This window comes from Cydia splendana, chromosome 9 (assembly GCF_910591565.1).
Source record: "Cydia splendana chromosome 9, ilCydSple1.2, whole genome shotgun sequence".
Lineage (NCBI taxonomy): Eukaryota > Metazoa > Arthropoda > Insecta > Lepidoptera > Tortricidae > Cydia > Cydia splendana.
Genome location: NC_085968.1, coordinates 13,951,913 through 13,967,705, shown reverse-complemented (window position 1 = coordinate 13,967,705; position 15,793 = coordinate 13,951,913). Strand labels below are relative to the sequence as shown.

At 36.4% G+C, this 15,793-nt stretch overlaps 1 protein-coding gene across 2 annotated transcripts in view; it reads left to right on the top strand.

The window, feature by feature from the left end:
- Window positions 1-3,906: 3,906 nt before the first annotated feature.
- The window catches only part of LOC134793652 (very long chain fatty acid elongase AAEL008004), a 46,064-nt gene continuing 34,177 nt past the window's right edge, over window positions 3,907-15,793 (top strand). Inside the window, exon 1 of one of the 2 annotated variants that reach the window (XM_063765290.1) lies at window positions 3,907-4,123. The gene's annotated coding sequence lies outside the window, so the exon portion shown is untranslated. The remainder of the gene's footprint in view (window positions 4,124-15,793) is intronic. The other variant, XM_063765288.1, reaches the window with a different exon arrangement.

Genomic DNA, 15,793 nt, shown 5'->3' with positions numbered 1-15,793 from the left:
AGTTTAGATATCAACTAGTTCTCTTTTGCAGCGCAATTCGGGCAACCAATGTCACTTTTACGTTAGATAGAGTAAGATATCTATTATATGTGAATTGGATCTCTAAGTTATATCTTGTGGAAATCGTTCAACAGTATCTCCAGAATCGCACAAATGTCAAATTTGACAGGTTAGATCTTAAACATATCGTTATCGTATCTTGGTGATGTCTAAAAGATGTCTAATAGATGTCTATTTCAAAATCCGAATCAGGCCCATATACTCGTATGGATGAAGTAAGAACGGCTGTGAGAAGTATGAAAAATGGAAAATCTAGGACCAGACGATATACCACGAGAAGTAGGGAAAATTGTGTTAGGATGTAAATGGCTTTGTTCTTCAAGAAGGTGTTGTGTGAAGAAAGTGAAGAAACAATTCCGACGAATGGTGCGACAGTTTGCTGGTTACCCATTTTTTTAAACAAAATTCGTAGCTGCCCTGCTGTAGGTACCTACCCTATCTCAATTTCGATTAGCTTAGGGCAGGGGTCTCGAAACTTTTTTACCTGAGGGCCATATTGCGCCTCAGAATTTTCGCGCGGGCCACCTTCGGCGCCGAGGGGGGGTGGGTGTATCTGGGGTTGCTGCTGTTAGGGCTGAACACCTGGAGCCTGGCTCCCGCGGGCCGGATTGGACCGCTGTCGGCGGGTCGGATTGGAACGCTTCGCGGGTCGGATTTGGCCCGCGGGCCGGGGTTTGGAGAGCCCTGGCTTAGGGGTTGGAACGTTACAGCACAACTAAGCCCACCTTTATGATGTAGGTATGTAAATATTTCCAGGACTAATGGAACATGGACCCTTGTAAATATGTATAGACAAATAATTCATCTAAAAGCACAGCTTTTTAATACCTCGCTGACAAACAAACACGCCCGCCTGATACTAAGCGATCTCCGTAGCCTATGGCTGCCTTCAACTCTAGGGGTTTTACATGCGCGTTGCCGACACTCACTTACAAAATGTATTAAATACAGTTTAGGTACCCGTAGCATAAAATAGCATCACATTAGAATGTTAATTGCAAATGCAATGACTGATTGACAGTTGGTAATACGGGTACCTAATTTAAGGCATATGTGTAGTGTGTACACATTCGGAAAGGCTGTATCAGATAAACTAATTCATGATTATCTTCAAGACGAAGTTCATTTAGAGTAGATAGGTATATAGACCTGTGTCTGTGAAATTAACTTCATTTACTTTCAGAAATGTACCCTTTATTTTATTTTTTTATTTTATTTTTTATTTTATTGATTCATAAAATTTACACAGCATTACAGCGGACAAATACACTGTGAAATTTATAATAGACAGTATTTATACAAACAAGGTACATGATACAGTCTAGAAAGGACAAACAGAACAAAATGTCAGAAAGAAAAACTAATACAAGACAGTTGATTCACGCTTATCCAACGCCTCACAGAACTTCATACATTCTTTACACAGATCCATCCAACTACTTGCAAATACATCACATTCCGGTGCTGATGCGAGGAGCGCATTAATATATTGTAGAGCGCGGACAAGTGGTGATTTGCCATGGGACATAGTGCGTGTTTTAGGCACATCTAACAGGTGATGACTTCGTGGTCGAAAATTAAATTGGGCCTTCTTAGCCATAGATGGAACGAACAGGCGTACGAGCTGTGCAACCAGTTCAGGGCAGTCCGAGTTCCCCCGTAAGACATTACATACTGTGGTCAAGAGCCCGTAGTTACGCCTTACCTCTAAGGAATTAAACCCTAAAACGCCAAGCAGGAACTTTGAAGGGTACAAGTATGGGTAATAACCGTACATCTTTTTATAAAGGAACCTCAGAAAGGCTTTCTGGATTTTTTCCAGAAGCAAGACGTACTTGTCCTCATGCGGGTTCCACACGACCGATGCGGCTTCAAGTTTACTCCGGACTAATGCAGTGTACACTAATTTAATAGCCCTGACGTCATCGAAATCTCGCGCATTCCGAACCCTTGAAATTAACGAAGATAATAAAACCGGCCAAGTGCGAGTCGGACTCGCGCACGAAGGGTTCCGTACCATTACGCAAAAAACGACAAAACATCACGTTTGTTGTATGGGTGCGCCACTTAAATATTTTTTTTTGTATTTCTGAGATCTGTGATCTGTGAAAATTTCAACTGTCTAGCTATCACGGTTCTCGAGTTACAGCCTGGTGACAGACAGACGGACAGACGGACAGCGGAGTCTTAGTAATAGGGTCCCGTTTTTACCCTTTGGGTACGGCACCCTAAAAACACGGTGCACGGTGTATTGTTTGATCTGGGACATCATTTCCTTTAATTTAACTTAACCCATTCAACGCTAATCACAGTAATCACGACACGTTGTCGTTTTTCCTCTACGATTATCTTCTACGAAGCATTTTCGCTACATGCCGGGAAACCCATGTTATCGGCTACGACGTAGCGCTACGACCGTAGCTCAGCGGTGAATGTTAACCGTTAATTAATGCAATAAATATGACCCAGTGTCACCCACCTGAGTGACATCATTTGCATCTTTGATAATAATGACGAGAAATTGTATGTTTTTGATCAGGTCGGTACCTATAAATAATACATAAATATTTTATAGTTCTTGCTTTGTATACGAGTTTGATGTACCTACCTCAGAGATGGGCATCATTCGAATAAACTTTTATCGGAATAATCATTCGAATAAACAATTCACGATTTTTTTATTCGCGAATGATTTATTCGCGGATGATTCATTCGCGAATAATTCATCCGCGGATGAATCATTCGACCACTTTTCAAATGAAGAATGATTTATTCGTTATTTCATTCGAATAAATCCACGAAAAATATTTTATTTTTTTGGCTTATTCCATTCAAATAAACAACACGAATAATAACACGTTTCATATGACTTGTTTTTACTGTATATTTGTTCTGAAGTTAAAGATTGTTAAGGGTTAAAGGATAAGCCCATGTAGTATAATAAACAAAGGATTAGCGTGAACAATGAATTACTCACACACAAAGTTAGTAACTTTCTGGCCTGACCCAGAAAGAGATGGCTGTATAATAAAAGAGTGAGAAAACCAAATTTTCTTAGCAGTTGTTTGCTTCAGAGCGAATCGCACAACGCATAATAATTTATATTTACAGTAACTATTTAGGTAGTTGCATTGCACATCACAGTTGCCAAATGTTTCTAAACAGTGAAAAGTTAATAAGGTATTCCAATAAACAAATTATTCGTGGCAATTCATTCGACGAATGAATTATTCGCGGATAAATTATTCGACGAATAATTTATTCAAATAATAATAACCCATCATTCGCGATAAATTTTGTTATTCTTATTCGTTATTCGTCATTCGAATAAATTTTGCCCATCTCTGACCTACCTATTTTATATTTTGTATCCGTCTGTTTACTCTCCAGGTGAAAAAAACCTTGGTTTCGTGGTAACATTTCAGGTAATATGTGACGTCCCACGGAAAAAGGTACCTTGTGGCAGTTGGCGCTTACGCTATTATTAACGCCGCTCCAATATTATTGCGGCGGTTGGCGCTTACGCTATTATTAACGTCGCTCCAATATTATTGCGGCGCTATGCGACGTAAGCCCCAGCCGCCATAAGGTACCTTTTGCCGTAGAACGTCACATATAAAGTGTCAAAATAGAATATCAATGAAATATCGTATCATTTGTTAAAAAGAGGCTTCCGCTTGCTTTACTGTTTACATGTGTTTATAAAAATGGTCCACTGAACGATTTCATGATATACGTGTTAATTGGTGCAAGGTTTCATTTATAAATCCTTCAAGCACTATAATTGTTATGTTTCAGAGGTGCTGTAGCGTCAGCGTCAGCGAGGAGTCAAGTTGAAGACGCGAGCGCATGCGATGTGATAAAAGTGCGAGGTATCGGCGCGCGCGGCCAGTACCGAGCACACCTGCAGCGTGACCGCCGGCGCGCCGCGCCTATGTCCATACCGTTCACTCCACCGTTTCCGTGCGTTTAGTCCCGTCGCCACCCGGTAGTGCATGTGCTCCCCTCTGGAAGATTCACAAACAAGCCGAGCAGTGCCGCACTCTACGCCGAGCACTCGCAGGTAATTCAATATCATAGGATACCGACCAAGTTTAATTATCTTCTTAAATGCAGTGGCACAGCCAGGTGGCCAACATCAAATATGTGCTTGCTGTTATGGCAAATTGTCCAATTATTGTGGGAAATATATTGCGACACAAGATTAAACAATCAATCCAGGTAAGTAATATAATAATTAATTTACTAATTATTCTCACATATTGCAGTGAAATCATCCATTGGGTGACGATCTTATTTAAACATCTTCGAGCTACCGATAAAAAGTGCTGCGATAAGATATAGCAAACTACTGTCCATCGAGCCCAGATAGGTATATAAAATAATAACGATACCTAGAGACAGATTATTCTATTCCACGCTAGAAAAATATGGTCCTTGCCTAAGTCATAAATTACAGCATAATGCAGGTAGATTGAAATTTCTAGGTAAGATACGAAAGCAACCGTTACAGCCGTTTATTAACTTGAGTACCCCCGGTGGCCTCGCCGAATGACCCAATCCAATATACCAAGCTAAGTGTTAATGAGCGGTATAGGTACTCTTAGATGAGGTAGTACGGTCAAAGGTCTGCACTGTACCTATATTAGAAGCGAGGCACGAATCATTGTTTTAAAGTAGAATACGAAATTGCCTTCATCCAGGCGTATATGTCACTCGTAGACGCATCATGATTGCGAAATCCGGTCAATGTTGATTAAAGTTTGTCAACATGCAGTGTCGGCTTGAGGACATCCCGCGATTAATACGCATCCACCGCGGACAGTTCCAACAACAGTGTTATGCTAATAATGGCAGCGCCAGATTGGCTCTCATTACTAGAAAATACATCGTAGTGAGCGCAATAGTGCTAAGAAAGGAGCTCGGTTTTGAAGCCAAGGATCACCCAAGGCGTTCTGTTGGCGTTAGTATTCCCGCCGCGCGTGCGCGAAGCCGTGGGCGCGCAGCGTAAGGTCGCGCCGCTTGCCCATCGGACACTGACTTGACAGGATTATCATGTCGTATACTACGTACAGAAACAGATACCGTAGACAATTTTTATTCTTTCACTATCTACATCGCACTTTATTCAAATCAAACGAATGACCTTAATGTATTTGCTTTGCAATTGTCTAAGTAGAGAGATGAAGGTGACCATTAATTCAAGATCAACTTCTTTTTTTCCGCGTTATTAGTTTTGCATGGTTTGTTTTTCCCTGTACATTAGTATTCTTAGAAAGATGATCACATAAGCAATCAAGTAGCAATAATTAATATAAGTACCTATACTAGCGACCCGCCCCGGCTTCGCACGGGTTACACAAAACCTTAACAAATTATACACCTAAACCTTCCTCAAGAATCACTCTATTGATAGGTGAAAACCGCATGAAAATACGTTCAGTAGTTTTTGAGTTTATTGCGAACATACATACACAAACAGACAGACGCGACGGGGGACTTTCTGCCCGATTTGAACTTTAAGATACGTCAATTAATAGAACTAGAAAAGATATGTATTAGATGTGTCAGTGTCAAAAGTGACGTTTTTGTTTGAAGAAACGTCACATTGACACTCTTGGCACGATTCGGAAAATGAATTAGCTTTCTACTATATAGACTTCATCAAGTTACGATATGGATAATTTAAAGATATATATTTGTAAGATAGATATGTCAAATTTGACGTTTCCGCGATTCTGGAGGTCCTCTTGAACGATTTCGACAAGTTATGACTTAGATATCCAAGTCACATCTAGTCGATATCTAATGTAGATCTAGTTGATCTCTACATCGTCTCTAGATCTTGTGATTATCTCAAAATCCGAATAGGCCTGACTGTCATATCTAATCCATATCGTTTCTAGATCTATTAAATGACGTATCTTAAAGTTCGAATTGGGCCAATTATTTTATAAAATGTAGCTGTAGTGGTACATTCATAGTAGTACCTACCTACTCCCAAAGATATATATAACTCTGCTACTCCTTAAATCGTAGATTCGTGACGTAGACGTTTAAATTTTACGTTTAATTCCGTTCCTTCTAATTGTGTTTTAACTTGACAATCGTTCTAATTACATTTAGTATTAAGTGAGCTGATTGGATTGCGGATAAAACAAATAGAAGAGCCCTCATTTCTAGCCACTTAATTGAACCTATTAACTATATACGTCATCTTTTTCCATCCTTCTGACTATCTTAGACCTTTTAACACGTCAGTAGGTACCTATACTGACCGCTTCCGCGTTTATATTTAAGTATATCACATAGGTAATTTGGTATCAATTCCACTAGGACATAAACAGACTTTTTCAATATTGAGCAGAATGTACCAATACTATAAGTACAAAGACCTAAAAAAATAGGAAACTGCCGATCGAGTGCGATACAAATGGATGACCAAAGCCAAGTCGTTTAGAAACACGAGGCTGGTAATCCATATTCCAAATTTACCTACGAACGTTAATAATCTAAAAGTTTAATTAACGACGCGACGTGGTTGCGACTGAAGCCGTCTTAACAGACCTTTACAATATTCCTGGTTTAGTCCTGTATTTAATATAATATATGATATTGAATATATAATATTCCTTTACCTACAGACGTCTCGGCTCACCGCGCCGAAAGTCAAAAAGTGCTATTTTTGGTAAATCACTATGTAACCTCTAAATGCCTTGGAAGGAAACTTTTGCATCCAGTTGCTTAGGAAATTTCGGATTGGTTTCAGCTACCTATTCAATATTTAATAAAGTACATAAGGACATAAATAAGAGAAATTTAAAAAAAGATATAAGGTAAATTATTCACGTCACGTGGTAATTGGTACCTAATTAAATAAACCATAGTAAAATATTGACAAGTTGAAGATTTATATCGGTGATATCAATCTAACAAGAATTTTAAGACAGGAACATCACCATCAGATATACCGCCTCTGTATTAATAACATAATAACGTAGGGGAGATGCGTGTATAATGATCCGATCCCCTTAAGAGAGAAACTTTACTGTGTTCAAAGTTGAATAGATAAACACAAGATTTAGATATTTATGAATGGTACTTCTCTCTAAGCAACTGCATAGTTATTTCTCATATTTTGCATGTAGTTTATTAGTTATGTTATGTTTTCTAAAAGTCTAGTAAAGGATCCTTTTATACCTTTGTATGGATAAAACGATCCCTAGGGTAAGGTATGTGGTAGGGTTAAAATGATCACAGATGATTTCTTTGTGATATCAGGATTTCTTCGTCTAAATAATTTAAGCCAGTCGATTCTAGTGTTTCTTTATTTTCAAAAGATGGATGCTGATTTTTTTTCTCTTTTGGCCTTCTTTTTACGCCACCAGAGCCACAGATTTTGCTTGCTATTTTATAAGGCGATCCATAATTTAACCGCATCAAGAGCACTTAGCATTTCTCCCTAAGGCAATTTTTTCGGAAGTAAGTGCCTTTGCGTATATACATTCGCGACATGATATGTTATGTAGGTAGCTTTGGCCTGTACACGAAATGCTCATAGTAAATTACTAATGGGGTAAAATGATTCCAGGGATTATTTTACGCCTACGAATAGGGATCATTTTACCTCAAAAACCAAATTTGAAAACATCGATAAAAATATAACTTTCAAAAAACTTGCGTCAGTATAAACATCGTTAAAGTATAGCTATACATCGTTAAGATCCGACAGTAAAACACAATTTGAATAAAACGTAACATGCTAACAGTAAGGGAATTCGGAAAATAGGCATACTTACCGTAGATTAGACGTATATTTTTTCATTATTTCCTAATAAAATCTCGCTGCATGCTCGTACTGTCATGTCATGACACGAGGCAACTGGCGGGGTCACGGGGCATACGTTTATTGCATATTTAGATAGATGGGACCAGTAGTTGCTCAGATACGATGGGGGATCATTTTACCTCGAGGGATCATTATACACGCATCTCCCCTAGGTAGATATAATAAGTGTGCCTGCCTAAAGTGTCTATCATAATCACTTCAGTAATTAATAGGATGATCTCAGCTTAATGAAATTCAATTAGGTAAGTGGAAAAATACAAACACGTCTGTATTTTTCACACACAATTGTATTTTTAAACACGTTGGTTTTCCGAAGACTACTCAAAATCTTAAATCACGATATTACCTCCTCGTACATATAAAATTGTGCATTAAGTTGCGGAAAGTTTCAATAAATTTGTAATTGTTCGGAAATTTCATAGGAAGTTAAGAAAAGTTTCATTTTGGAAACCGAATATGCCGATCGCCATACAAAAATAATACCTATAAGGAGTTTCCGAAATATTAGAATGTCGAAATTTCACAATTTTGGAAACTTTCCGACGGCACATTATGTATGTGCCGTCGGAAAGTAGGTACCTGTAAGTACTTACCTTCTTTGGCTGTTGTCAATATTACTAATATTAGCGATTTGTTTATTATTCTTTGGTATCGTTGACATTTAAATAGCAAATATTTAACAAAGTCAAATGTCAATGAAAATTATAAATGGCATTACAAGTTCGTGAAGATAACTAAATTTGGGAGTAACATAAATAAATGTGGGAGTAGCGAACTTGATTTCCTGTAACGGATCGATCAAACCACGAATTTTAAGAGATATAGTTACTTACACCTACGCGAAGGCATATTATCATATTACGTGTACAAATTTATATGGCTTATTATTAACCGGGCAACTAAAATATTAAACAGGAACTTTCATTGGACATATAATAATATAATTTGGCTGTGCATTAATATTTTAGTGCCAAAAAAAATATTAGCCTCAAATATTAAGCATCATATTATTAAATAAACTGGCAGCAAAATCAAGCCACCCAAAAAAATTATAGGGAACTTAAAGTGATAGGTTGGCGACTAATATTGTAAAGCGATCATAAAATTTAGTTGTCATCTAGTTGTTCACACCTAAGTAATCAACTATAGTCATAACTGAGCATGTCGTTTCAGCTAGGTAGTATTTTAACACGAAAACGGTTACATTTAATGAATATTGGTCACTTTTTACACAAAACACCTCAAAATAATTTACCAATACGTAATTTCTAATCATGAAACTCGAAATTTCTAATCATGAAACGCCTAATGGCCATTATACTATTAGATCTTTAAATTTTTAATTACTAATTTCAATAGTTACCCTGTGTTCTGCTAGAGTAAACAGATAGGTGCGACGACGAGCAAAGCGAGGAGGAGCGTGTTAGGTTGACCGTGTAATGACCAAACAAAATATTTTAAAAGAACTTCATTTTTGAATTAATAGATGGCCGTTTTCTTTTTAAACTGTGCTTCATAAATGGTCTCCAATATAATAATTCAGTTGCCAAATAAATACTTGGTACCTGCCTAAAAATAATCAAAAGCTGTAACGGCATTAAAATACAACTCATATTGATATATTTTAAGGCTCCGTTTTTGTTGTCAAACTATTAATTTTAGTACCCATTTCTATTTTTTTAAACTACCCTGATTCGATTAATTAGTTGACCGGTTAAATACGTGCCAATTTATATTGATATGTTATCATTATTAAATCAAAATACTTTCGCGCTGATTTTGGATATGTGTTGAATTAAAAAAAGATATAAATATGTATTAACTAACCGTTTCGAATATTTCAGAAGTCGTACCTACATGTCGTAAACGCACAATGCGAAACTATATAAGTAGATAGATTGCGGCAGTGTCCAAAGAGCAATTATAACAAGAGCTACAAAAAAACTCTTAAAACTGAAGGTCATATTTCTCAATTGTGATAAAAGAATAATTGCACTGCACCGAATACCCCATAATGTAACGCGTGGCAACGAAATGTAAGCTACCAATCTAATTTACAAAGAATACCCGCCATTGAGTAGCTGCGCATTAAAATTCCGACACTTGCTACATTTTTGAAAACTGAAGTGATTCTCTGAAAACTGTAAGGCATAAGGTTTTCTTATTGACATATCGGAATTTACAAGTACAATTATGACGCTGATTGTCCTTAAATATGATTTATTCCAACTATTGCGTGGTAAAAATGTTTGTACTAAGTATATACAATATTTTCAGGCTGGCGTATGATGGATGTGAATTATCTACGTGACAAAGTAACTGTCACTTTTTACGATAGTTGTACCCGTACGGTTGTCTATCGTTTGTCCGAAAATTATATAAAATAATACTCATATGCCCGAATTTTATTTGCCCGAATTTCATTTGCCCGAATTGTTTGTTTACCATAAAAATGATGTGACATACTCTTTGTTTACCCGATTATTCGATTCCAGAACGTACGAGTGCCATAAGTACGTGTTGTTGTCCATATTATTAATTGTAATAATATTATTTATTAGAATATTTAACCTCACCTAACCAACTTTTCCAGTAGTATTTCTTTTCTGTAAGGGTCGCAGTTCAAACCTAACCTAACCCATTTTTCTAGTAGCATTTGATTTCTGTAAGGGTCGCAATTCAAACCTAACCTAATCCACTTTTCTGATAGCATTTATTTTCTTTAAGGGTCGCAGTTCAAACCTAACTTAACCCATTTTTCTAGTAGCATTTGGTTTCTGTAAGGGTCGCGATTCAAACCTAACCTAACCCACTTTTCTGATAGCATTTCTTTTCTGTAAGGGTCGCAGTTCAAACCTAACCTAACCTACTTTTCTAGTAGCATTTCTTTTCTGTAAGGGTCGCAGTTCAAACCTAACCTAACCCACTTTTCCAGTAGCATTACTTTTCTGTAAAGGTCGCAGTTCAAACCTAACCTAACCCATTTTTCTAGTAGCATTTGGTTTCTGAAAAAAAATTATATTATGGCTAGTGATAATTATGGCTTACAATGATGATGACAAATGATATTATTGAAATTGATTTTATGGGAAACAAAGTTTCTGGCACGTGACTAATATAGTAAACAAATATTGCATATGTAATTATGGGAAACAATATAATGGCTGTTGACTATTATGGCAAATGAAATTATGGCAAATGAAATTCTGGCAAGTGGGTGTATACCATCCAGGACGTGCTCTTGGTTACAAATAGCCCAACGAGACAATAAAAATACAAATTGAGGTACTTATTCATACTGCTCATATTAATTATGACTTTAAAAAATAGAAAATAAAATAGCGCTTCGAGCAAGGTTCGTATTTGTTACCTTTCGGATCATCGGTCCGGTCATTCTGACCAACTATACTACCAAAACGAGGCTTGCCAGACCCGTGCGATTTTTTCCATTCCTTCCTTTATTTAAAAAAAGTAACATCGCTCGCAGATGTATATGCTTGGGCACAAAAAATAAATAGAGTTGAATTTCCCAAGTTACGAAAACACCAACGTATTACTACGAATGTGCGTTCCGTTCCGCGTACTTCCCACCATCAATGGTGCTTGTCGAAGTGCAAAACACGATAGGTACATTTAATTCAATATGCTAATCATTGAGTTCGGTTTCGACTCACGGCTTAAAATAGTTTTAATTGGCTTTTATTAACTATAGATAATTAAACACTGCCTTAATATTTGAGTTGAGTTCGCGGCAGCGGTTGTGAAAGTTAGGAATCTCTGATTTTCTTAACCTATCTCATAATTTCATATTATTATGACATCATGGGCTGAACATAACAGATGAAGGTAGGAATTCTTCGTAATAGATCCTAGACCATTATGGCCACTAAACAATACCTACCTTTAAAATGTACTTCCAATTCTTAATCGTATTTACGTACTTATAACGTGCGTAATCATAAATAAGTAATTAACATTAATCATACCTTCTTAAACTAGTAATTAAACAACATTTTAATGTGATGTTTAGATCTGGCGATATATATATATATATATATATATTTTTGTGCAAATTCTCCAGAAAGCTATCAGTTAACAAATAAAACAGTAAATCTGACAAGATAGAAAAGACTCGTTTTGCCCGGTTATTCTGGTTACTTATATATTTATATTATAGCTTCACTAATTTGTCGTTTTCGTTTGAAATACTTGCTCCACTCATTTATTTTGATAATTAATACGTTTGGAGATTTTAACATTTGAACAGTTACATAGAAAGGCAATACTTATGGCTTTATTTGATTATAAAAAGCAACCAGTTACAAACCAATCAAGCTTGAAAGCAAAATTGTCATGAACCATTAATTCCACACTGGGTGGGCCCAATTCCAATGAAACCCACTCTACAAACAGGTTTATCATTTACGTCAAACACTTTTTATGCAAATTCGCGAATACTAAGTCTAATTTATGAAGATGGACCACCGTGAATCTAGAAGGCCGGCAATAATCGACCCACACCGCATAAGTAGGAAGCAGGAAACTTCAATTCATTTGAAAACGTATATAAATTCTATAAAATAATGCAGATTTAGAAGGTTATGTTTATCATTCTTACAGTTTATCTAAAAATATATCCCTCGTGAATAAATACACATGTCGCTAGTTAGGCGTAGGTATTTAACTTCTGTCATGTGGTATTAATTAAATCTTAATTATTTGTTTTACGTAGGTAAGTTGTTCCAACGTAATAGCGCGTTGAACTCTTATTAAAGCAATTAAATTACAAACAACAAATCGAGTAGGTACAACATGCTGATCTATTCACGTTGTAGTAAACAAGTATTATCATTAGGATACAATCAACAAGTTTGTTTTGTGACTGGTCACGGCCAAGTTACACCACCGGTTCTATAACTATGATTTTACATCTCAATTAACTAAGTACATATATGATCACCACAAATAGGAAATATGTGCTATGGAGATGAGATGGAATGGAAACCTAAACAAGCCGTGTATAATCTGTGGTATTGTATCGCACCATTTTATTTATTTCCGGAATTAGATATATGCGCTTGGTTTTTAGTGATTTACTCGTAGTTCGGTACTAAAAATTATTTATAAGTAACTAAAATAAACAAAGACAAAACAGTTTAAAAAGACAAAAAATGACATCATGACAATTACAAACATCGTTATATTACGGAATATTCTGTTAATCATAGTAAAGTACATATTTTGATTGATTCGCATGCGACGCTTGATTGAACCTCGGCCAAACATGATAATATTTGTATTTGTAAATATGTGCAAAACAGAATAATCAGATAGAGCTCACATGACCATAACACACGGAACTTACCGACATCACACCTTACGGTTTGACTTCAGGATTGGTTTGATTTATGATTTTTACCATTAGGTATACGCAATATAACCGCCAAACAATTAGCCCTTTGAAAGCGTCAAATAAGGGGTTGTTGCCTCGGCTGTTTTTTGTATGTTAATAGTGACTAAATGTAGGTACTTGTTAAATTTTAGTTTTTGGCCTCCTTAACCCATCACCGGGTCATAGTCAAATACTTGAAAAACCATGAAATTTTCGGATTTTTTTAATTTTGTGTACGCCGAAGCGTTTGTTATCCACCAAGCGATATGCCTCATAGAACCAGAATATATCTGACAATACGATCACACTAAGGATCAAATTGTACACTAGGGCTTCCAATACCGGGATCCCGGGATCCCGAAATACCGGGATCCCGTCTGTTTAAACAGATTTTTCAATACCGGTATTTTTTAATGAAATACCGGGATCCCGGTATTTTCAAAAACAAGGAAAATGTGCCTATTATAACGTTTAAAATGTATTAAAATGGTCAAATTCGGCTGTATCAAGAAGATAACTTGCCAATTTAATTAAAGAAGATCATTTAATTGAAACAAGATTTGTGCATATGCGTTAGATAAATATTTGGTGATGAATTCTGATGTTCAGGATATATTAAGGGGCTACCCCACGCGAATGACCTTCGATCTGAATCCCTTAGTTTTCTAATGTTTTTTTGTAGCTTATTATATTAACAACAACAGATTGAAGTAATATATAATGCAAAACGTAATTCAAGACAAAAAAAAAGTAAGAAAATGTTGCCACTTTTTACTAGCGCGTCTTGTATTTATACAAAAATAAGTATATAAAAGTACTTTTTTAAATCGCAGGAGTAAAATTACTAATAAATAAATTATCTTAGCGTGATTATTTATCAAAAGGAATTTACTATTTTACAAACAAATTATTGCAGTCGCAACATTGTCTTACTTTTTTTGGTCTTGAATTACGTTTTGCAGTTTAGTATCCTATATTTACTTCAAAGTTCATCGCCTTCGAGATATTTGGCATCAAAGTTGAACAATTTTAGGCTAAAAACTGGTTTTCTGGCCATAACTTTTGTGTTAATTAGTTTAAAATGAAAAGCCTGGACACGTTTCTCGAGACGTCAAATACGAACCCAAATATTTAGATTTCGTACATGTAATTGTAAGATTCTTCACTGCAAACTAGATACGAAAAAAGTGGTTTTTTTTAGAAAAAATAGGAGATTCGATTCAAAACTTGTCAAAAATGTCGGGTAGCCCCTTAACATAATTAGTTCTTAAAATTTTATCAAAAAGTAGAAAGAAATTAATTGTAATGGCATACGAATTATTGGTGCCAAAGAATATTTATTGGCTGATTATTAGGTTGAACTAAAAATGTGACTTGTGAAGTCAACAAGGCGGATAAAATGATTGCCAACCTGGAGGGTTGACATAATTATTGCAGATGGCGATTATTGTTTAATATCCTAAGCTAAGGACATACATATCTGGTGTAAAAGTGAGCCTTTAAAAAAAAACTATTTTTTTTTAAGCCATTTATAGTCAATACCGGGATCCCGGGATCCCGGTATTGATAAAGACAGTTTCGGTATTAATACCGGTATTGAAAGAAGTCCGGTATTTGGAAGCCCTATTGTACACTTGATGAACTGTCTGCCACGACAAAGGTTTTGTGAGGTATGTAGTTAGCAAGGAGGCAAGCACGTCCGCGTCGGCCTCGGCAGCGCCCGCGCCTGCAAATGTTTACATTTGAACCGGCGACGCACCTCGCCCGCGCCCAACGGCGGTAGTTGCAAAATTATTGCGCCCGAATTGAGTTCAGGGTCGAGCGTGATGCCTCCGGGTCTTGCGTAAAATTATCGCGCACTCACTGATCGATCTTTGACAGATAGTGTAAGCTAAAAGCAAGTCCCATTCATAAGTTCTGTGACTTGCATTGTTCTCTATCCATTCGCAGGTCCCATTCAATGATCGATTTATGTTAGAGTAAAAAATCTTTTGATTAAAAATGAGGATTCAATTCACATCTATGAGATTGTAAATTCTGCGAATAGGGAAAATACTCATGAGCTTCCTATATTTAACTAAGAAATTACAGCATTTAATTCCTAATGATATGTACTTACCTCAAAGTAATTATGTATTTAGGAAATATACATAACGGTGATATTATAAAATAGGTAAAATGTATTTATCATAGCACTACTGAAATGTCAGTTCACCAATTACGGTTCAAAAATAGGTTCGTCGCATAGGGCAAGCGCGACGCAATATTGCTGACAACGCTGATAAAGCCAGAAAAGTTCCCAACAAAACAACTTTAGCAATCTGACCGCCATTCCATTTCGTTATCGTCTTCAAATCCACATCATGGCGATTGTTATATTTTTATTTTATAAATTTTATAATGAACTGGTTGCCCCATCGCACCTATTGCCCTTGCGGACCCGCGACTAGTCAGCGAGTATAGACGTCATTTTCAAACGTGACGTCAATTAT